Here is a 24,192-nt window from a genome sequence, read left to right as displayed (position 1 = left end):
ATGCGGGACTAGATCCCAGGTCTCCAAGGATCACGCCCTGCGCCAAAGGCGGGCACTAAACCACTGAGCAACCCAGGGATCCCCCAGATCTTCTCATTTTTAAAGAGAAGCTGCACATCAGATATTTAAGTGAAGTCGCCCAATTGTGGTAACTCATTTTACAAGTGCTAAACACTCTAACTCTAGGTCAGTGTTGTTCAAGCCAAATGAAATGAGTTTGTGGACCTGATCTAGCCCATAGGATAGGGGTATGTGCCTTGGAGTTTGGAGACACTTCACACGATTTCATGTAGGCCTCCAGATGTCCCTGTGGGATGGACCCAGTATGGATTACTACTTATGCTTTACGGAAGAGCAATCTCCAATTCAGGAGGCTTCCATGACGAGCTCAAGTTTGCTAATTGGTAGAGCTGGAACTGAACCCAGTGTTCTGACTCCTGGTCCTGGAACCTTTTTCCTCTGAATCCTCCAAACTCATTAAAAATCTGTTTCTTGGTTTCTGGGCATTGTGAGCCAAGTTAGGCATAGGACTGGCACTGGGGTGTGGAGACATAGCACCTTTCCTGGGAAGATAGAGCAGGAGTGCCAGACTGCTGTCCTCGAAAGCGCAGCCCGATGACTCAGAAATGAAGCTGTATCTTGAGGTTAAAGCTGAGTCAGAGAAAGCAAGGTCTGAACTGGGGCAGCCAGGGCTTCTGAATCCCAGATTAGCATATCAAGAAACAGGATGAAAAGTGGACTAAGCGAAGAGACCCACCCCTTTGCCACCCCACGCCCCCCAAACTGGGAGCCAGAGACCCAGAGTCACTGGCTAGAAAACTGTCTATTTTTCCATAACAAGGGAACAACAAGAGTTAGACTGGAAGGTGGACCCCTTGTGTGGTCCTAGAAAGAGAGGACCCCTTCTGGGCAGCAGGTCTTCTAGAATCTCCGATTTGGGCATCTCCAGTGCAAGGCCCAGCCTGGGTGTTTCAGACAGAGTGAGTCTGAAAAGCTGACTTAGAATGACTGAGCACAACACTGCTGTATCGTGAAGCTCTGTAATCAAAGCCTGCCCTGAGCAGCAGGCAGAGAATGGAAGGCCTCCTAGCTCCCATTGGCTGGATTAACAGGTATTTGTCACCTATGCATATATGTGCCAAGCACTAAATTAGGTGTTTTACATACATGGTCTCATCAGGACTCACAATAAAACTGTCAAATGGCCATTGTTCTCCCATCAAGGATAACAATGTTACTTGCCTGAGGACACACAACCAGTAAATTGAAGAGGTGAGAATTCAAACTTAGTGACTCCAAAGACTGAACCCCCTGTGAGGGTTTCGAAATTGCTGCTAACATGGAGTTGTGTCATTAAGATCCTGCTTCAAGAAAACACTGCCCAGCTCTGAGAGCATAGTTCACTAACCCGTCCACAGCGTGGTGAACTCCTGTAGGGTCTGCCTCAGCCAGTGGTGTATCAATAATGTTTAATAACCAACTTTCGAGGGGGGAAATATGTGTACAGATACAGTCAATTCTCATTATTCTCAGTGATCCTATAAAGTGACCATAAACACTGAAATTGCTAATACTAAACCATTGCTCCCAGGGGAAAATACAGGGTTAGGTTCCTACAAGCTTCTGGACACATTTTCATCAACTGATAAATATTCAACTTTGTTTTTACCTTTTTAGTTAAACATACATTATATGTTTATTTTATTTATTTATTTATTATTTATTTGCTTGTTTTTAAAGTTTTTACTTAAATTCCAGTCAGTTAACATACAAAATAATATTCGTTTCACGTGTACAATATAATAATCCATCACCTGGTTCTGATCACAAACAGTGCACTCCTTAATCCCCATCAGGTACATTGTTGATTCATTAACATTGAACTAATGGCCAGCAGCACTATAATTCACACCTGAATGAGGGTTATTTAACACATGTATTTTCGCCATAAGGCACATCCCAGCCTTCTTGTGCTTAGACCCCTAGGTAGGTAGCACTTAGCACTGTGCCTTGGGGCTATTTTAAACAGTGAAGTCACCTACAAAAAGCACCAAAAAATGTAAAAAAGCTCTGCTAAGTAGATCACAAAACGGACACTGGTTTAGAGCATGAGAGTGAAAACAAGAAGGGAGAGGGTGATCTTGCTCAACCTTAGCAGTGAACATGCACCCTGGGTAACTCAAAATTTTCACCACTTGCACATGTCTACAAAAGACTACAAAAGTCCCACAGGTATTTATTTTGGGGGTTATAAGTAAATATTACAAATAAGCAGCTTGGCCAACACAGATCAGCGCATGATGAAAATGGGCTGTACATATATGTATCCATGTATACATTCCAGGCCCTTCATGTCCACAACCTATCCTTCCAGGTTTATTTCTCATTATCCTCCAGCCATACTGGGCAGTTCACCATTCCCTAAACATGCCCCCTACATATCTAGCTTTGTGATTGAGCACAGGCTACTCCCTACACCTAGATGCTTCCTTCTCTGCCTCCCAAAACACACACACACACCATCTTCCCATGTCTGAATGATTCTACTATAATATGGTACTTCCTCCATGAAGGCCTTCCTGATAATTCAAACAATGGGATTTCTCCATGCTTGGAACTACCCTGGAATTTTGAAGCCTATGCCAGACATTGCTCGTGGTCTACCTTGTATTATAAGGCAGCCTTAGTGATCTTCAGATACACATGTCTAGCCATGCCCCTCCTCTGCTTACAACCCATCAAAGGCATCCCACTGCTCTTGGGATAAAGTCTGGATTCCTTTAAGAAGGTTCATAGGTCTAGCCCCTTCCCATCTCTCCAGTCTTTTTTTTTTTTTCCATCTCTCCAGTCTTAACTTGTGTCCCCCTTACCCTCTCTCCTGTAGCCACGAGACTCCTCTTAGTTTCTGTAACACACTGGGTTCTTTCCTGCCTAGAGTTCTCTGCACATGCTGTTTTCTTCTGCCTAAAATTTCCTACCCTCGAATTCTGCCTTAGATAATCAATATTTATCCTGTGAACCTCAGCTTAAATGTCACTTCTCCAAGGAACCTCTCTGATGTAGCTCCAACCCTGGGACTAACTTAGGAGTTCCTGGACTCCACTCCCATAGCATCTCTGCTTTTCTTTCACACATTCATTACAACTTAAACTATGTGTTATTGCCCATTTTCCCCACAAGACTGTAATTACATGAAGAAAGGCCTGTATCTCATTGGATGATTTTCAGCACCTCGTTCAGAATCGAGCACGTATAATGTAAATCCTAGCTCTGTAGAAATGTTTCATGAATGAATAAATAACTAAATCGTCATTGTCTTGAGACCTATTGGGAGTGATAGGAGTGCAGATAGGTAAAGTAGATAATTACAGAGTTTTACTTACTTTGGTATTAAATTACTACTCTGTTGGTGTTTTATACTGCACACTTAATTCTAAATTCAAAAAAGTTATCATTATTAGGGGCAGCCTGGGTGGCTCAGTGGTTTAGTGCCACCTTTGGCCCAGGGCATGATCCTGGAGTCCCAGGATCGAGCCCCACATCAGGCTCCCTGCATGGAGCCTGCTTCTCCCTCTGCCTGTGTCTCTGCCTCTCTCTCTCTCTCTCTCTCTCTCTCTCTCTCTCTCTCTCTCGCTCTGTGTCTCTCATGAATAAATAAATAAAATCTTTAAAAAACGTTATCATTATTAAATTCAAAAGAAATATGCCCCCACTATGTTATATCATATGTAAAAATCATTTAGGTAATACAAATTAACCCGTACAAGTTGGGGCACCTGGGTGGCTCAGTCGGTTGGGCATCTGTTTACGGCTCCGGTCATGATCTCGAAGTCCTGGGATCAAGTCCATGGCTCCCTGCTTCTCCCTCTGCCTCTCCCCCTACTCATGCTCTCTCCCTAACTCTCTCTCAAATAAATAAATAAAACCTTTTTTTAAAATGTGAAAGATAATTAGCTCCTAGAATATAACTTAGGTAAAATCTCATGTGCTAGAAGGAAGCAAATATTTCTTAAGACACCAGAAGCACCGAACCCCCCAAAAGATACATTAAATAAGTATTTTATTCTGTTCATTAAAACTTACTGACAATAAAAACAAACAAAAAACTTATTGACATAAACAACAACCATTTTATTCCCTCTTCTGATTCTGTGGGTTGACTGGGCTCAGCTGGGCAGATCTGCTGCTCCATGTTATGCTGGTTGGGGCTGAGTTATATAAAGTTCATTTGGGTTGGAATGTCCAAGATGTCTCTTTCCAGTGCTGGCTAGTTAATGCTGGTTATTGATTGGGAGTTCAGGAATGGCTGCTAACTCAGGAGTACTTGCACATGCCCCTCCATATGGCTCAGGTTTCTCATAGACTGGTGTCCCAAAAGCAAGTTTTCTAAGAGAGAAGAAGTAGAAGCTGCTCAATCTCTCAAAGGCTAAGCCCAGAAATGGTATCATGTCACTTTCAACATGTTTTATTGGCTAAGCAGTCACAGGGCAAGCCTAGATTCAGAAGGAGTGAATAATAAACACCAACTCTCAATGGACAGAGTGAAAAAGAATTTATGGTCATCTTTAATCTACTACAACACAATTAAGAGAGTGTAACAACAAACCATAGACTGAGAGAAGATGTTTTCAAACATATATTTTATTCATTGAATGTATCCCTCCTCAAAATTCATATGTTGAAATCCTAACCCTTAGTACTTTAGAATGTGACCATATTTGGAAATAGTCATTGCAGATACAATTAGTTGAGATGAAGTCATACTGGAGTAGGCTGGACCCCTAGTCCAATATGACTGGTATCCTTATAAAAGGTGAGATTTGGATACAGAGACACATACAAAGGGAGAACACCATGTGAAGATGAAGGCAGAGCTCTTACAAGCCAAAGAAAAACAAAGATTGCCAGCAAACCATGCAGAAGCTAGGAGAGAAGTATAGAACAGAAGTATAAAACAGAGGAGTATAGAACAGAGGTTTTCCCATAGCCCTCAGAAGGAACCAGCTCTACCAACACCCTGATCTCAGACTTCTAGCCTCCAGGACAGTGATAATATATATTTCTGTTGTCTAAGACACCCAGTTTGTGGTACTTTGTTATGGCTTTCCTAGGAAACTAATACAATATATTAAGAATGTCTACAAAGAAATTTTAAAAAATCCAATAGGGAAATGAGCAAATATTTAAATGAACACTTCACAAAAGAAGGTATTTGAAAGGCCAATGATATGAAAAAGTGCTCAACATCATCAGTTATTAGAGAAATGCAGATGAAACCTCAATAATTTATCACTGCACGCTCTTTAGAATAACTTGTAGTAAAAATGTTAATAATACAAAGTGTTAGCAAAGATGTAGAGCAAATGAAACTCAAAAACACTGTTCCTGGAGTGCAAATTGGTACAACCACCTTGGAAAACTGTCAATAGCTACTAACACTGAATATATTATTCCACCCCTAGACAGAGACCTAATAAAAAATGTGTGCATATGTACATCATAAGGCATAATCATGAATAGTAATAGCGGTACTATTCATAATTTCCCCAAACTAGAAAACATTTGGTGTAGAATGGATAAATTGTGTTTAAGTCTTCAATGGAATACTAAACAGTGGTGAAAATGGAACTACTGCTACATAAAACAATATGGAAGGGGCGTCTGGCTGGCTCAGTTGGTAGAGCATGCAACTCTTGATCTCAGTGTTGTGAGTTTGAGCCCCATGTTGGGCGTGGAGCTTACTTTAAAAAAATTGTAAAGAGGGCAGCCCCGGTGGCTCAGTGGTTTGGTGCCTCCTTCAGCCTGGGGTGTGATCCTGGAGACCCGGGATCAAGTCCCGCATCGGGCTCCCTGCATGGAGCCTGCTTCTACCTCTGCCTTTGTCTCTGCCTCTCTCTGTGTCTCTCATGAATAAATAAATAAAAATTTTTAAAAAAATTGTAAAGAGGGATCCCTGGGTGGCGCAGCGGTTTGGCGCCTGCCTTTGGCCCAGGGCGCGATCCTGGAGACTCGGGATCGGATCCCACATCGGGCTCCCGGTGCATGGAGCCTGCTTCTCCCTCTGCCTGTGTCTCTGCCTCTCTGTCTCTCTCACTGTGTGCCTATCATAAATAAATAAATAAAAATTTAAAAAAAAAATTGTAAAGAGAAAAAAAATTAGAATTTCACCAAAATGATGATAGTAACAAGTACTAAAAGTAGAGAGTGTATGACTCCAGTTGATAAAGTTTAAACACAGGAAGAATTACTCCACGGTGATAGAAATCAGGATTGTGGATATCTTTGGAGATGCACAAGGGAGATCTGGGAGGTGACGATGTTCTATTTTTCAAATCTGATAATACTTATGAGACTATGTTACTTTGTGAAAATTCATTGCACTGTGCTTTATTTGTGTGCTTTTCTGTGTTATAGTTTAATGTAAAATTTTATTTAAAAACAAATAAATACATTCCAAAGTGTCAGTTCATCTCCACCCACTGATAACTGGAAATACTAGTCGTGCCTTTCACATTGGTAATGATTTATAAATGTGCTCTCCTGGAAAAGCATTCTGACTATTTTTGAGGTTTTGTAAAAAGGAAAGAGGTTGTAAGTTCAATTTCTTTATCTTTCTATATAATGAAGCTTTGTTGTGTTTGTGAAATAGTCAATATTGATTAACTATTTAAAATGTGGTTAAATTACACTGTGGACAATAACATATTAAGCAAGACATTTGCTGTTAAGTTGGGAGACACAGGTCACCGGGTGGACGACAGAATTAGTTATCAAACAGATCTCAAAAAAACAAACAAACAAACAAACAAATCTCAACAACATCAATTTGCCTTCTAATCTCCATATGGATAGCAGCCTATACTCTACCCTTCCTGAGCATGCAATTCTTCCAACCTCAGGTCTTTCTTACTTTCAAGTCATGTTATATTTAGCATTCTCCCTGCCTAGGACAGTCTTACATAGCTCTTCACCTAACCAACTCTTCCTGAGTATCACCTCACCTCCACAACTGACTGTGTCTGAGATGGCCCCAGTGATCCCCTCCTCCTAATATTCATGTTCTGTGCAACCTTGTCCCCATGAGTATGAGCTGGACCTAGTGACTCACCTCTAGCAAGTAAAATATGGCAAAAAGGATAGGCTATCACTTACAAGATTAGGGTGCAAAAAGACTGACTTGCCTCTTGGGCTTCCTCTCTTCTTCCCTTACTCTTCTTCTCTCAGAACCCTTGCTCTGAAAGAAGTCAGATACCTTGTCCTGAGTAGCCCACTGGAAGGGCCAGAAACTGTCTAATATCCAGTGAGAGTATGAGGCCTGCCAACAGCCAAGTGAGTGTGCTTCAGGGTGAAACCCTCCTCCCCAAGTCAAATATTGAGATGATTTAGTCCTACATAGTCTGACTGCAGCCTTGTGAGGCCTTGAGCCAGAAGAGCCAACTAAACTCTACCCAGATTTCTGACCCAAAAAACTATGAACTAATACACATTTGTTGTTTTAAGCAACCAAAGTTTGGAGTAATTTGTTACACAGCAATAGCTAACTAATAAAGCCCCTACATTCACTGCCTCTGTTGTACCCAGTGCTTCCCACAATTACATCATTTATCATACCTCATAGCAATCTACTGCTTACTTGCCTATCTCTGGCCATGAAAACCAGGAACCATGTTTTACAAGCTTTTTCATTCCAGTTCAGAGAACTCAGTTGTACTTGTAAGTGTTTGATTGACACATGAAAGAATAAATACTTGATAGCTGTTTAGTCTTGGAAAGTAATCTCTCTGATTCTTAATCTTTTCATTTGTAAAATGATAAAATTTGTAGAAATATTTAAGAGACAGAATGAACATGACTTGGTAAACAAGGAGTGAGGAGGAGTGAGGAAAAAGGAAGAGTCAAAGTTTAGACAACTATGTATCCCTAAGAGAGAAGAAGAATACCAAGAGAAGAGCCAGTTTAGAGTGGAAGATGGTGAGTTCAACTTTGTTCATGCTGAAATTCATGTATCTTTGGACACATCCGCCAGGCTGATGGGTCTCCAGGCTGATGCTTAGAGACCTGTGGTGGCACAGATCTGGGAGCTGATGGCACATAGATAGTGCCTCCCTGGGGGAGAAGCCAAAGAGCATGTTGCGTGAGAAACCAGATTACCCTGAGGCTGCCATGCTTCAAGGAAGCCAAACCACACAGAGAGGCCATGCTTAGGTCTCTGGTCAGAAGACACCATGGTGCAGAGAAAAGCTATATTATGTGACCCATCTGACTTACCCTCAGAATGCATGAGCATAATAAAATGGTTGTTTTTTGCCACTAAGTTTGGGGCAATTTGTAATTTATCACACAGTAATAGTACCTGGGATAATAACTTTAGAGAAAACAGTTTTCTGAATGGTCAGAACAGATGCCAGAGTGGATTAGGCTAGGGAATGTGTAGGAGATGAAGAATGGGGCCACACACGAATAGATTCTAGTGGGGAGCAGTCAAATTGGAGAGTGATAGGGTCTTAGAAGAGCTTTTGTCAGAGGGAATAACCTAGATAGGTGTATAGAATAAAAGGAAACTATCAGAGGAGTGGGGGAGTTGAAGCAAAGAAGAGAGGAGTCAGTCGGGGAGGGGCAGGACACAGGTTGAGGAGCTAGACTTGAATGGTCTCCACTCAGATTAGAAGAAAATAACTGGAATTTGTTGGGAGAGGAAGACATAGCAGGATAGCCACAGGAAGAAAGTGATGGTACTGGTGTCAGTGCGGTTCATGATCACCTACAGGGGCTGAACTCCAACCAGGACTGATGGACTGAAGGAAACAGAAGGACCGAAGAGCTGAGGTCTCTTGGAAATCAAAGTGCAGGTTTCATGGGTATGAGGTCATGAGATAGTTAAAAGGATGGGAGAATGCAACCATAAAGGAAGTTATTGGAATCTAGATGACCCAGGCCTGGGTCATGACACAATCTGGGGTTGAGCCTGGGAGTGGTGGCTGAAATACAGAGAAGGTGAAGTCTCTTGGGGTTAAGAAGACCCAAGAAGGCAGCACTTGGGCTGCTCAGTGGTTGAGCATCTGCTTTTGGCTCAGGTCATGATCCCGGGGTTCTGGAACCAAGTCCCACATTGGGCTCCCCATGGGGAGCCTGCTTCTCCCTCTGCCTATGTCTCTGCCTCTCTGTGTCTCTCATGAATAAATAAATAATTTTTTTTTTTAAAAAAGTAATACTCAAGATGTAGCAGTCTTGTCAGTTGTCTGCCTGGGCACTGAAATCTCCTAGGGTGTTGCAGAACTGCAGCAAGAGAGGAAGGCTGAGAGCCAGGCCATGAATGATTCAGTGAGTGAGCTTTTGAGAGTTTTTGGTGCTTAAGAGAAGACTGGTTGGATGGCATGTGGCTTAAAGAAAGATATGAGCAAGGACAAGCAGTGTGCAGAGTGACAATGAAGAGGCAGGACAATCCAGCCACTATTTCTACTGAATGGGAATGAGTCTGAGAGGGTGAGCCACTTTCCCCTGAAAAGCCACAGAAGAAGCACTGACTTTTAAGACAAAAGTGATGTGAACCTTCAGAATGGATGGAGGGTTCAGGAAGATGTAATGGCGGAATAGGATTTGGGAGCAGAGTGAGTGAGAAACACATGGAGGGAAAGAAATGGTGGTGGCAGGGGGTGTGTGGGTTTGAGGTTAGGAAAGAGACTCTTTGCTTGCAGGCAGGGACCCTCTATGGCTTAAAGGATTAAAATGGAGGGGAAAAGTCTGAGTCAGGTCCTTGCCCCTCCAAATGCAGTGCTCCTCCCCTAGGGAGGCCCCTCCCCCAGCGAGGCCCATCCTGTTGGAGCCAGTACTCCCAACATGCCTGGCAGATGAGCGTCTGCCAAAGATACTGTAAAAAGGGGTGTGAAGGATGAGTAGGAGTGGCACTTGGTGTGGGACCCCCTCAGACAGCCTGAACATCCTCGACTCAGGAAGTTACACAGAGCAATGTATCTTCCTGTTATGACTGTTTTGTTATAAATGAAATAGAAAAATATGAGAGCTCTTGAACTCTCCTAAGAGGAAGACAATAAAAAGGCAAAAAAAAAAAAAGCTATCTGACCACCCACCTGGAAGCTCATTTAAATAACTTGTGTGGCTATTTTAAGACAGAAATGGAGGCTTCTATTAATAAGCCTGGTTCAGTAAGGCCTGTCTGCAGCCAGGGTGACCCTGAAAGCCTCTTTCCAAAAAAAAAAAAAAAAGCCTCTTTCCCTACAGAATCCCTGGGTGACAAAGAGAAACGGTGTGCACCTGTCAGTGGACAGCCCCACACTGGTCACTGCAGGGAGAAAATTCTACAGGGAGATTCCTCAACCTCTAATTCCACCTCTAGCCCTTCCTGGAGGAGTTTACATACAGCATACACAGCAGCTAGAGGAAGGCTTACCCAAGGCAAGTCATCTGCTGGTAATACCTCCAACAACCTGAGGGAGGAGGCTCTTTTCTATGTCTGTCTTTCTTTCTTTCTTTCTTTCTTTCTTTCTTTCTTTCTTTCTTTCTTTTTTAAGATTTTATTTATTCATTTATTTGAGAGAGAGAGAGAACATAAGCAGGGGGAGGAGGGGGAGGAGTAGAAGGAGAAGCAGAATTCCTGCTGAGCAGGGAGCCCAACTCGAGACTTGATCCCAGGATCCCCAGATCATGACCTGAGCTGAAGGCAGATGCTTCACTGACAGCCACCCAGGCGCCCCTCTATCTCCATTTTAGAGGTGTGGAAACTGAGACTTAGGAGAGTGCATTTGCTCCTGGTTCCCACGATTGGAAAGAGAATCTGGGATTTGTTGTGCTTAGCACCCAGGCTAAGTTAAGTAAGTCAAGTACATTAAGTAACCACTCCACAGCACTGCCTTCCTTCCTGAGGCGTGACTTAGATGTGCGAAGGCCTTCAAAGTCAAATTCTTGCATTGTCCCCGATGTGGTTGGAGGCAGCTGATCATCATGCCTGGACTCTCCACCTCGCTCACACCGTTCTTCAGTGTCCTTGTTATAACCTGCAGAGCCACAGTGGACTGAGGATCAGGTTCCTTTAACCCAGAACCTCCCTACCATCCTGCAGGAAGGTCACGGTCTGTTCTGTCAGACACTGGTTTCCCGGACCAGAGAGCCACTCCCATCCCTCAGGAGAAAGGCAGTAAGTGGAGTCAGGGCTGGAGCAAGGACCCAGGTGCCCGGGTGTCATGGGCTGTGTGCCACAGATCACAGCCTGTTGCTTCTTTTCTCCTTGTCTTTCCCAGAGTCTCGCTTCTCTGCACACCTTCTACTAACCCGTTCTGTGCTTGCTCCAGATCTCTCCTTCTTTCATGGCCCTGCGGCTCTGACTCCCCTGGATAGAACCTTCCAGTGCATTCCTATGGCTTCCAGCCCAGCTGCTAACTGCCTGCATGTCTCAGCATTTCTTGGTTCAAATTCCTGAGGTGGGAATCTGATTGGCCCCGCTCCCTCTTTTTGTGCTAGGCCTTAGGTCATAGGTCACCGGCAGGCCTGAGTTGGCTCAGATGACTTCCCCTGCTGTACTGGACAGCCGGGGTGGCCGGCTGAGGAATGCACCTTCCCCCTTTCTGGGCCAGGGCGATTTGTTGAATTGTTCCTTTATGAAGGATGATAGCCAACATTTGTAATGTACTTCTAAAACCTCCGCTGGCCCCGAGGCAGGAACACAGCCTTTTGGAGCCTTTATAAATCAGGGCTTTAACTGCTGGAAATGATAACTTACAACAAGCATGCTGTCGCCCCGCTGGTGGACTCACTGTTGCATAACCCCACTCTCTAGCAAACTGCACCCTCCACCAAAATGTCCATCTCTGGGAGCACCCAGATAGCAGCAAACCCAGTTGGCTGCCAGACAGCCTCTAGGCCGCCCTCCTCCTTCCCTGCCACACATACCCCTGGCCCCACCACCTCTGGCATTTGCATTTTGCAGCCGTCACTGTGTCCCCTGGCCCCAGTGTTGCCTCTGTGGAGCCTGTCAGCACATCCAAGCCCTGATTTAAGGAACAACCACAGGGGCAGAGTTCTTCTCTCTACTCTTGTTACCTACTAGCAAAGGGGTCTCCTTGCTCCAGCTTCTGATGGCCCCCATCTACCTACCCGCATCCGCACACCCCCATACCCTCCCACACCTTCCCATACCCTTCCCATACCCTCCCACACCTCCGTACCCTACCCTGCTACTACACCTGCCACATACAAACACATGCACAGCCCCTCCCTCACATCCACATCCCCATCTACACAAGCATGTGTTAATGTTTACTCTATGGATGTCTTTTGCTTTGTTAAGGAGTCGATTTCAGGGGGATTTTATTCTTGGAAATGTCCCATTCCTGTGGCTGAATCATGTTCCATGAGCTCTGTCCTTTGATTTATTGCTCTGGGGGTCTGGGACCATGGGAGGCACTGGGTCCTTTTTATTAGATGTGTCTCTCCTGCTTCCTCAGAGAACAGGAGGAAAGTCCCAAGGAGAAAAGGGGGCAGGGGGATGGGGAGGCACTGCCAACAAAAGTCAAGAGCAGCCTGCAGGCTGGGTCTTAAAGGAGCCAGCAGGAGCCAGCTGTGGGGGGTGAGGGCTGAGGAGCAGGAAGTTTAGATTAGCTTCCTCACCTTTGCTCCAGACTATTTCTCAAGGAGGAAGCTTGTGCAACGTTGAACTATAAAAATCCCCCGTTGGAGCTTTGATGTGTCTTCTTTGCAAGAAGTCCCCACCTGTCCCTGGGGGAGAAAGAGTTAGAAAGCTGGAGGCCTGAGATTGGACCGCCGTGACTAAAACCGCCAAAGGCTGCAGCCTAGATTATCTCCCAGAGATGATCACTGTGGAAATGGTTATGCCTGATATTTGTACCACACTTTACAGTTTGTACAGAGTTCCCACATGCACCGTCCCATCCCAATCCTAAATGGAGGAAGGAACAAGCATTTTAAGTCTGCAAGGGATCAGAATAGGCCACCCCAAAGTATGCCACTCTGTCATAAGGATTATCTTGGCCTGACGACAGTTGAGAAATGGCAGCCACCAAAAGAGTGCCCTGCCTTTATCTCCTCTTTGCCTAAAAGCAGAACTTAAATTTCCATTTGTAAAGATATCTCCCTCTCCTGCACAAGGAAGAGGAGGACCCAGGGGGACCACTCTTAAACTCCTAATTGCAAGAGATAACTCTAGACACTTAGCAGCTCAGATATGGCACCAAGTGGGATCTATTTAGCACACCTGCTAAAATAGCCCTTAGCGTCCATTCGTCCTCCCATATCTATTTACCTACCCACAATTTGCAGCCCCTGAAGGTTGAGACCTCCCTTTCTTCGTCTTATCACTGCCTTACAAATTTATTGTCCTTATTAAGATGCTATATTTAGGGACGTCTGGGTGGTTCAGCGGTTGGGTGTCTGCCTTTGGCTCAGGGTGTGATCCCGGGGTCCTGGGATCAAGTCCTGTATCGGGCTTCCTCCTCCCTCTGCCTATGTCTCTGCCTCTCTCTGTGTGTCTCTCATGAATAAATTTTTTAAATCTTTTTTTTTTTAAAAAGGTGCTATATATATCTCAAACTCTAACCACCCCTTTGAGTTGCTCATCATTGAGTTTTCCCCATGTGTATGCATGCTGTGCGTACTCCTAAACTCTGTTTTCTCTCTCACTAATTTGTCATTTGTCAATTTAATTTCCTGGGTGAGCTGTAGCACCTAGTAGGATGGAAGAAAACACTGCTTATCATGTAGATGAGGAAAATAGCATAGTGTCAGACTGGTTGCCCCCAGATCACTGAGGCGCCAGCCCTGACCTTCAAACTCCAGTCCCAGCCTTTCCCACCATTCCGGAGGTCCTCTTTTCACCAGATGCCTCAACAGTGGGAGTTATTTCACCACGTTATAGGCAGCCTGTGACATCCAAACTCCCTTGGAGAGACCGCTCTTCATTTTTTGTTGTTTGCAGATTTTAATTCATTCATACCTGTTCTACAAAGCATGTGCCAGGAAGCCCACTGTTCCTAGCTAACCTAAGCCATTACAATTTGGAGGATAAGAGGCGTGATCTGCAGCAGGTTGCTCCAGAAGCATCAAGTTACCCTGCCAATAGCCTCCTGGAGGAAGTGACTCAGCAGCTGAGATCTAAAAGATAAGCCAGAGAGATTCGGGCAAAGGGCGCAAGAAGAGAGGGTTCTGGGTAGAGGAAACCCCACCAGCAAAGACCAAGATGCAAAGAGCTTGGTGAGTTGGGAAAACTGGTGAGGTTCAGTAGCTGGCTGGTGGAGGAGGAGGAGGAGGGTGGGGGATGGGGGCAATGAGATGGAAGGCTGAAGAGGAGCAGGGGACAGGTGGCAGGGGTCCTAGGCAAAAAAGTTGAAGAGTTAGTCTTTATCCTAAGAGCAGGAAGCCTTTGGAAGGTTTTAGCAGGGGTTTCCGATGGAAACCATTTCCATCTAACTGAGTGAGAAAAATGGTTTGGAAAAGGCGGGAAGTCAAGGACTCAACCAGGGGGGTTGGTTTTTGGTGTTTTCTCAACGTGTCTTCAGCACTAGACCCAGAACTCCTGGAAAGCAGAGAATGAGCCAAAAAATATGGCCCTCATAGTGCTTGTGCTCCTACAGAAGTGTGCTTCTGGAAGAAATAAGGCTTTATAATTATCCCTAGACATTGGGTGCCCACCATGTGTTGGGCAGAGACCAGATAGACTCAGGCCTGTCCTCAAGTAGCCGGCCATCTAGTGCAGCATATAGTCAAGTAAACCCCACCCAGGTATCGGCATCAGATCCCATGAGGACACTGCGTGGGTGCATGGCTGGCTCTGTAGATATTGGAAAGGCTTCTCAGAGGAGGTGGCATCTGAGCTGGGTCTTGAAGGATGGGGAGGAGCTTGTTGAGTGGCTAATTTTTGATCAAGTAATAAAGATCTGAACTTTCTTGAAGGACAGTAGAGTGAGAGATCAAATTGGCATGCTGGGGGATATTTGTCATAACTTCACCATGCCTGCTTCCCTGCTCTCAATAGGTGACACCTGAACCCCCTACCCCATCTCATCCCCAGCTGCCAACTCAACAGCACTGGGACTTCAAATCTGTTCTATCTCCTGACACTTTCTTAATATAAAAACGTGAGGGAAACTTGGTAGAGTATTGCCATTAAGAGAAGACCTGGCTTCAAATCAGGCTGCTGCTCCATCAACTTACTATGCAAGCCACCTTGACTTACTTAGACCTTACTTACTTTGGTTTTCTCATCTATATAATGGGGGTAGTGGCAGACCTACATCACAACATCGATGGGAAGATTCCTGTATAGTTAGGACACCATGGCATGTTGGCTCCAAAACCCTTCTGTATTCTGCTTTGTGATGACGGGGCTAGGTATCTGCAAATCACATATGTGCTGGTCCAGCTGGCTCCCTCTTAAGTTCTACCAGTGGGGTTGCTGGAGGGGGCTGCATGGCAGGAGGGGGAAGATAAGACTTCTGTCTTCCTGTCTGCTTCCTGTGGGCTTCTATCTGAAGGAAGAGATCAAAAAGGCTTCTCAGGGGAGAGGACATCTGAACTGGGTCTTGAAGCATGGAGGGGTAGCTGTAAGCGTCACCCCAGCAATGCTCTTTCACTTGGTAACAGCAAGACCTCCCCACTGCCATAGCTGAAGCCGGTTTATAGTTTTCAACAAACCATGAGGCTCATCACATCCAACCAGAAACACCAGCGCTGGGCCAGCTGGGCCCCTGCTCAGTTGTCTGAGTTCCAGCTCACAAGGTTTCTCTACCAAGCCTCTGACTTTTAATAATTGTGACTTGCCCCCTGTGGTTCCTTATCCCTAGGGTGATAGCTGCTTTCTGCAGTTGCTGGCTCTGTTATACTTTATAGTTTTCATTTTACCCTTTCAGTTACCCAGTTAACCTCTGTATATCCAGTTAACAATCCTTTACATTCAATTCTCTCTGTTCAAGTAGCTGATGTGGTTTTTGTCTCCCCAGCTGCACCTTGGTTCTTCTAATTAACTAAGAAGATGTGTATTAAATGTTTGCTGCATGCTAAACCCTCAGTGAATGCTGCTGCTTCCATGATCCCTTATGGATTCCTAACGTTCGTTCATTTATTCATTCATTCATTCAGCATATGTTGCTTCCTACTGTGTGTCAGGCCCCATGTGAGGTACTGGAGTGCAGAGCTGAATAAAGCACAATCCAGCTCTCAGAGCACCTACAGTCTGAGTGGAGGAGACAACCAAGGACATGAGCCCCCCTCAGCAGTGGTTCTTGGCGCCTCTTCCACAGAGCTCCCATTGCTGATCTCACTGCCTAGTTACTCCATGTCCCAGAACACCCAGAATCCCGATGTCTGACCACACAAACTTTCTGCATCTGGAACATGTGCAAACACCTGTTGAGAGACCTCCAGAATTAATCCTACGGTAAGATTAACTTCATACTATTTTATGTTGTTATTGTTTATTGGCACATCTTACCACCCTTCTTAGATAGTGAATTACTTGATATTTCCCCCAAATGCCTGGGATATGATAGGATAACCCATAAAAGATGACGAATGAATGAATTAGAGTATTTGATAAATGTCCCCTGAGCATTTCCTACAAAGCAGGGACTGGGATAGGCCCTGGGAAGATAAGGACAAAGAAAATCAACGGGGTCTTTGTCCCCAGAATGGATGTCTAGTTCAGCAGCTGCAACCACAACCTCTGAGGACCCAGACCTTCGTGGCATCTGGGTATAAAGCAGACTTTGAGGCACAGCCTCGGCTTGCTTCCTAGTGAGCCGGCCCAGCCCTCAGTGGGAGATGGCTGCCCACTGTGGTTTATGTGAAGTCCTGAATGCCCGTGGCCAAAGGCTATATTTAAATACTAAACATTTGCATTTTTAATGTTGACTGGAATTGGCAAGGCTGTGATAACCTTTCCAAACTGATATTGGTTTTTACATGATTGAAGCAGGCCTAGCCTCAGGCATTTCTTAAATGGAAAATTTTAAGTATTTTCAATATCCGCGAGAGTGGAGAACCATCTCAGAACACTGTGCCCTGTTTGTATTCTCAGAAAATATCACCTCCCTCCCTTACGCACACTCAGCACATTGGCCTTGTCAACATATCAGGGCCTTCCCAACCTTTAGGTCTTCTTCACCCTCCTGGAGGGTAGGAGGGTAGACAGCATGAAGACTGCCTGTCCTGTCTCACGGGGGCAGGGGTGCGGGAGGACAAGAAGGGAGGGTATAGATGCTCAGAAGAGTTTAGGGAAGCCCAGAGGTGCAGTGGAAAGAGTTTTGGCCTTAGAGCTGGTTCTAAATACCTAAATACTGGCTCTACACCTTGCAACCTGGATGGCTTGGACAACTTGCTTACCCCTCTGCTCCTCCTTTCCTCATCTATAACATAGAAATAAGAATGCTATTTGATGGCTTTGTGTGACATTCAAGTGTAGTAATCTGTAAACATGCTTAACGCCTTGTGCCTGGTGTTTTGTTAATGCTCAGTGACATCAGTTCTTACCCTTCCCGTCAGTGACCCGTTCAAAGTGATACATCAAAATCGGTACTCTAAGCTCCTGGTTCCCAGGCCTCTTTCCAAGAGGCTCAATGCACATGAATAGGCTAAAACATACATATTTGGGTTAAAAGCAGGATTCATTTCCATCTCCCTTCTACTGTGACTACTCTTATTAACCAACTATCCTTTGACAGCCTGTCTGAAGTCTCCTTGAAATCTATATTTTTCCTTCCCTCTTTTCATTGGAGTAAAAGTCTCTGCACTATCCAGTAGGGGAGCCAATAACCACATGTGGCTATTTAAAATTTTTTGTGCGACTATTTAAATTTAAATTAAATAAAATGTACAATTCAGCTCCTCAGCCACAGAAGCCCTATTTCAAGGGCTCAGTGACCATATGTGGCTAGTAGCTCCAAGTACAGATACAGGCCTTTTCAATCATGACAGGAAGTACTACTGGAAAGTGCAAAATGAGACACAAAGAACAAGAGAGGAAAGAGAGGAAATAATAAGAGAGATGAGGGGAGAGGAGAGGACAGGAGAAAAGAGGCAAATTGATTTTCCAGAGCAATCCTTATTCATGCACATCCTTGCACGTGTTCATCCAAGCATGGAAATCATTCTCTGTGTATTTGTACATTCTGATGAAAGAGGCAAATTCTCTTCTCTGAAACAGTCAGTGTCTGAGAATTTTTAAATTTAGTTTCACTCAACAAATACTATCATTTAAAACTCAGATATGATCATTTCGCTTCCTGCTCAAAATCAGTCCATGGCTTTTTATGATCTACTGAAAAACCCTAAATCCCCACCATGTTTCCAAGGTCATCGTGATTTACTCCCACTACCCTTCCGGGCTGCTTTCTCACTACACACAGACATTTGCCCCGTCTTGCCTGATGTCCTGCTTCTCTGATGCACCTTGTGTTCAACATTCCTTGCCTTATCTTCTACTGAGCCCATTGCCTGGAATATCCAGAAAGGCGTCATCTCCACCTATAGTTGTTGGTCAAAACACAACTCAAATGCTTTCTCCTCCCCTGCCTTCCCCAGTTCTTCCAGTCCAACATACTCCTGTGTCCATCGTTTTGTTTTCCAGAGCATTTTCCCATTTGTATTCATGTCTCTACCCATCTCTGTCCACCATATCCCCTGGCAAAAGTGATTCTCAAACTCTGTGTGGAGAAAAGACCAGATTTGTTTGTTTGTTTAGACTTTGTCAATTTCCAACCCTTGCAGACTGATGATTTTATAAAATAAGGAACATTTTTAAAGACACAAAGACACAAAATACAAGCCTTAGTTTTTTTATTGTTAGATTCAAATTTCTAAAAAAGTTTCTCAACCCTTTCTTTCAATTTCTGTACTTTTCCTTATCTTTGATCAATAACAGTTTTCGGGCCATCCTTGGAAGAGTGATGCCCTCCAGCCCCTGTGAGAAGCTCTGCACATGGATACCCTGTATGGAATCCTTTGGAAACTTTCTGCCAGTGCTCTTCCAGATGTCTGGGGGGACACAAAGAGGAGTGTCTTTGTAGATGGGGCCTGGTCTGTGGTGATGCATGCAGGCAGATTTGGGTGTAGATCCCTAGTTCTAAGTAGCTTCGTGATCCTTGCTGTGTTACCTGAGAGTGACCTTGACCTGAAGGTAGTCCAAAGTTCTTCACTCACTGTGCCATGGATCTCACTGATAGTCTAGGGAGGCCTATGGATCTGTTCTCAGAATGTTTTAATGTTTAATGTCCTAAATGTAGAAAATAAAAACCGCAAAATTTCAAAGGAAATCAATTATGCTCAATACAATTATTAAAATATGTGGTACAGAAATGTTCCTTTATTAACACATTAAAGTAATGATATCTGATGGTGAGCAAAAATACCTACTATAATTCAAAGTATTGATGTGTATAGAACTATATTTTAAGTTTTTTACCACTGTACTGTGATTTTAAAATATCTGTGGTTTCTATTGTAATCATTGTAGATTACTACTAATCCTACTGTAATTTGTTGCTTATGTTCAGAAACTGTTTAATTTCAGTGATTTTTTTTCCCATTACCTGAGGTCCAGACAGAATGTCTCCTAACTCATTCATTGATCCAATAAGTATTTATGAAAAACTTTCTATGTGCCAGGCATCATTCCAGGATAGGCAAAGTTTCTACCCTCACTGAGTTTTCATTCTTGCTATGAGTCAGATAACAAATTAATATGGAGTGCCTGGGTTGTGTGGCCCACTGAGCTTCTGACTCTTGGTTTTGGCTCAGGTCATGGTCTCAGGTTTTAGTATGGAGCCCCCCCCCCCCGCCCCCATCTGGCCCCAGCTCAGCATGGAATCTGCTTGTCCTTCTCCCTCCCCCTCTGACCCTTCCCCATTCCCACTCACTTGTGCTGTCTTTTTCTCTCTCTCTAAAATAAATAAATAAAATCTTAAAGTCAAACTAGTAGAGTTGATTCTCCTTATTTGTAGCAGTTACATTGTATATAGTCACTATGAACCACTATTCCTAGGGGAAATATAGGGTTAGGTTCCTTGAGTCTCTGGTCACATTTTCATCAACCAATCAATATATAACTTTATATGTGTTTCTGTTTAAAGACACTTTATTTAATATATATTGTTAATTTTCTAATGTTGCATTTATGGCCAACAGCATTGTAACTATAATTACAGGCCTGAATGAAGCTTAACTAGCACATATATTTTCTCATCTCTCTATGAGTGTAGACCATGAAGTCACCAAAAGAATTGATTTTGATATCATAAATGAATTTTAACAAGTAGATGCATTCACAAAAACAGAATCCACAAATAATGAAGATTGCTTATAGACTTACCAAATCACGGTAGGTAGTAAGTGAAATAAAGAAAAATACCACAGGGTAAAGCTGGCAGTAGATTGAAGTGGTCAAATTTGGAATGTGTTCTGAAGATAGAGAAACATGATTGACTTATGAATTGGACACGGAGGGATGCCTGGGTGGCTCAGTGGTTGAGTGTCTGCCTTTGGCTCAGGGTGTGATCCTGGGGTCCCAGGATTAAGTCCCGCATTGAGGCTCCCTGCATGGAACCTGCTTCTCCCTCTGCCTATGTCTCTGCCTCTCTCTGTGTGTTTCTCATGAATAAATAAATAAAATCTTAAAAAAAAAAAAAAAAAGAAGTGGACATGGAGTGTAGAGGGGGCAGGGGCATCCAAGGTTTTTTTTTTTTTTTAAGTAAGGATGCATATATCTTTTTAAATTAGTGGGGTTTTGTTTTCTTTTTTTTTTTTTAAGATTTTATTTATTCATTCATGAGAGACACAGAGAAAGAGAGAGAGAGAGAGAAAGAGAGAGGCAGAGACACAGGCAGAGAGAGTAGTAGGCTCCCCACAGGGAGCTTGATGTGGGACTCGATCCTAGGACTCCAGGATCCTGCCCTGGGTTGAAGGCAGGCGCTCAAACACTAAGCCACCCAGCCATCCCAGCATTCAAGATTTTTGTCCTAAGAAACTGGATAACTGGTGACATCATTTGAGATTGACTGAAATTGAGAACAGTCAATAATTGAACACCGACTACATGTTCTTTACTGCACATGATGCTTGAGTTGCAACAATGAGCATACAGAGGCATGTTTTGCCTGGAGTAACATCGGGAGCAGCCCCTAGGAGGTATCATTGTTCATTTATATTTTTATTTTTTATTTTCTTTAAAGGTTTTATTTATTTATTCATGAGACACACACACACACACACACACACACACACACACAGAGGCAGAGACATAGACAGAGGGAAGACCAGGCTCCCTGTAGGGAGCTCAATTTGGGACATGATCCCAGGATTCCAGGATCATGACCTGAGTGAAAGGCAGCCACTCAACCACTGAGCCACCCAGGTGCCCCTCATTGTTCTTTTATTAAACAGATTGTCCCCCCAATGCAGAAAAGGAAGTGAGTCCTGCTCTGCACAGTAATGGGATTCACTGACTCCAGAGATGGGCAAGGCATTCTGGCAGTTGCAGAACTCTTTCCTGTTATTAGGATTTATAATGACTATACTGTGTCCAAAAAATATTGTCTGTCCTCGGGAAACATGTATTTGCTTAATTTAGCCAGACCACTAATGAAATGGCTGAGGAGGACTAAAGCTCATTCTGGTAGAATGTGGTAAAGGAAATCTAACTAGCAGGACCCTTACTCATTTCTGACTATGGGATCTGGAAACCTCTCATTCCCCAGATGGTTCTTGAGTCATGATATCTGTTAGGTGGAGCCTGTGGCCTTACCTAGAAGTAAATAACTCAGATTCAGGGCATTACTTGGGGAGAAAATGGGAGACAAATGAGTTCAGTGATTGCTATCTTTCTTTGAAGGTGGAAAGACAGCTCTACTTAGAAAAGGGGATGTTGATTCAGATAGATAGTGCTTGGGAGAGAAGATACAAACACAAAGGCAAAGGCAACCAGGTTAGAAGCAGGGAGCTCTCACTAGGAGATCCACTCTGTGAAGGGTCCAAGTCTAAGGGTCCCCAGGTTTAAGTTGTTCCAACCTTCCTGTGGTGGAAGTCATGTATACCTGCATGGAAGAGTAGTAGCCTCAGGAAGACCTAAGAGACCTGGTGGTAAGGGAGACTTCTCGTGCCAGTGAGGAAGTTGGGGTTTCAAGTAGTGACCAGCAATAAAGAGGGAGGCCCACAGGGGGAGTGGGAACACCTGGGAAATATGCATGATACTAGCCCTAGTGGACTAACCAAAGAGAGACAGTGAGACCAGACCCAGTTGGCCTATAAGTTAAAGAAAGTTGTTCTCTGAAATGGGAAGTGGGTGCCTGACAACTGAATAAAACATTTCTGCCCCTCCCCCCACCATTAAGTTGTGTTTCTTTAAAAAAGTTTTTAAAATTATTGTTATTTTTATTGAAGTATAGTTGACACACAATATTATATTAGTTTCAAGTGTACATCATAGTGATTTGACAACTCTGCATTATATGCTTAGAGTTATGATATGAGCATACACTTGTGCTCACCACAAGTGTAGCCACCACCCGTCACCATACAATGCTATTACAATACCATTGACTATATTCCCTATGCTGTACTTCTCAGCCTGTGACTTATTCATTTCACAACTGGAAGCTTGTACTTGCCACCTTCCTCACCCATTTTGCCTATCCTCCAAGCCCTTTCCCTCTGGCAACCATAATTTTGTGCTATGTGTGTATGTATGTATGTATTTATTTATTTTAAAGATTTTATTTATTTATTCATGAGAGACACAGAGACAGAGAGGCAGAGACACAGGCAGGGGGAGAAGCAGGCTCCTCGCAGGGGGCTCGATGTGGAACTTGATCCCAGATCCCGGGATCACACCCTGAGTTGAAGACAGATGCTCAACTGCTGAGCCACCCAGGCATCCCAAGTTCTTTTTTTTTTTTTAATTTTTAAAATTCATTTATGATAGTCACACACACAGAGAGAGAGAGACAGAGAGAGAGAGAGAGAGAGGCAGAGACACAGGCAGAGGGAGAAGCAGGCTCCATGCACCGGGAGCCTGATGTGGGATTCCATCCCAGGTCTCCAGGATCGCGCCCTGGGCCAAAGGCAGGCGCCAAACCGCTGCGCCAGCCAGGGATCCCCCAAGTTCTATGTATTTGTGAGTCTGCTTGTGTTTTTTTGTTGTTTGCTTGTTTGTTCATTTGTTTATTTTTTTTAGATTCTACATACGAGTGAAATCATATAGTATTTGTCTTTCTCTGCCTTACTTATTTCACTCAGCATATTATGCTCTAGGTCCATCCATGTTTTTACAAATGGCAAGATCTCACTCTTTTTTATGCCCGAGTAATATTGCGTTGTGTATATACCATATCTCCTTTATCCACTCATCTACCAATGGACACTTAGGTTGCTTCTATATCTTGGCTCTTGTAAGTAGTGCTGCAGTAAACATAGGTGTACACATATCTTTTCAGATTGGAGTTTCATTTTTTTAAGTAAATACCCAGCAGTGGAATTACTGGATCATATGCTAATTCTATTTTTATGTTTTTGAGGAGCCTCCTTATTGTTTCCATAGTGGCTCCACCAGTTTTCCTACCAACAGGGCACAAGTGTTCCTTTTTCTTCACATCCTCACCAACACTTGTTATTTCTTGTCTTTTTGATTCTAGCCGTTCTGACAGATGTAAAGCGACATCTCTTGCGGTTTGATTTGCATTTCCCTAATTATGAATGGTGTTGAGCATCTTTTCATGTGTCCATTGGCCATCTGTATGTCTTCTTTGGAAAAAAATGTATATTATTTTAAAAATTGGATTATTTGGTTTTTTTGGTATTGAGTTGTATGATTTTTATTTATTTATTTATTTTTATTTTTTTAATATATTTTGAATATTAATCCCTTATCAGATATATCATTTGCAAATATCTGCCCATTCAGTAGGTTGTCTTTTTGTTTTGTTGATGGTTTCCTTCGCAGTGGAAAAGCTTTTTGTTTTAATGTAGTCCCGATAGTTTATTTTTGCTTTTGTTTCCATTGCCTGAGGAGACATATGTAGAAAAATGTTACAATGGCCAATGTCAAAGAAATTCTTGCCTATGTTTTCTTCTAGGAGTTTTATGGTTTTAAGCCTCACGTTTAAGTCTTTAATCTATTTTGAGTTTATTTTTGTGTATGGTGTAAGAAAGTGGTTCAGTTTCATTCTTTTGCCTATAGCT

The 24,192-nt window shown here is 43.5% G+C and overlaps 1 long non-coding RNA gene across 2 annotated transcripts; it reads left to right on the top strand.

Annotated features, from left to right (window-relative positions):
- Nucleotides 1-11,002: 11,002 nt before the first annotated feature.
- Nucleotides 11,003-19,843, top strand: LOC121500254. Of its 2 annotated transcripts, none has more exons than XR_005990350.1 (3): nucleotides 11,003-11,152; nucleotides 16,132-16,402; nucleotides 18,884-19,843. It is a non-coding gene; the product is annotated as an uncharacterized LOC121500254 (long non-coding RNA). The 2 variants fall into 2 exon arrangements; XR_005990349.1 differs by lacking the exon at nucleotides 11,003-11,152 and adding an exon at nucleotides 14,027-14,220 and having other exon boundaries at nucleotides 16,105-16,402.
- The last annotated feature ends 4,349 nt before the right edge of the window (nucleotides 19,844-24,192 follow it).

This window comes from Vulpes lagopus, chromosome 10, assembly GCF_018345385.1.
Source record: "Vulpes lagopus strain Blue_001 chromosome 10, ASM1834538v1, whole genome shotgun sequence".
Taxonomy (NCBI): domain Eukaryota; kingdom Metazoa; phylum Chordata; class Mammalia; order Carnivora; family Canidae; genus Vulpes; species Vulpes lagopus.
The sequence above is the reverse complement of the archived record's forward strand: the minus strand, read 5'-3'. Positions and strand labels throughout refer to the sequence as shown.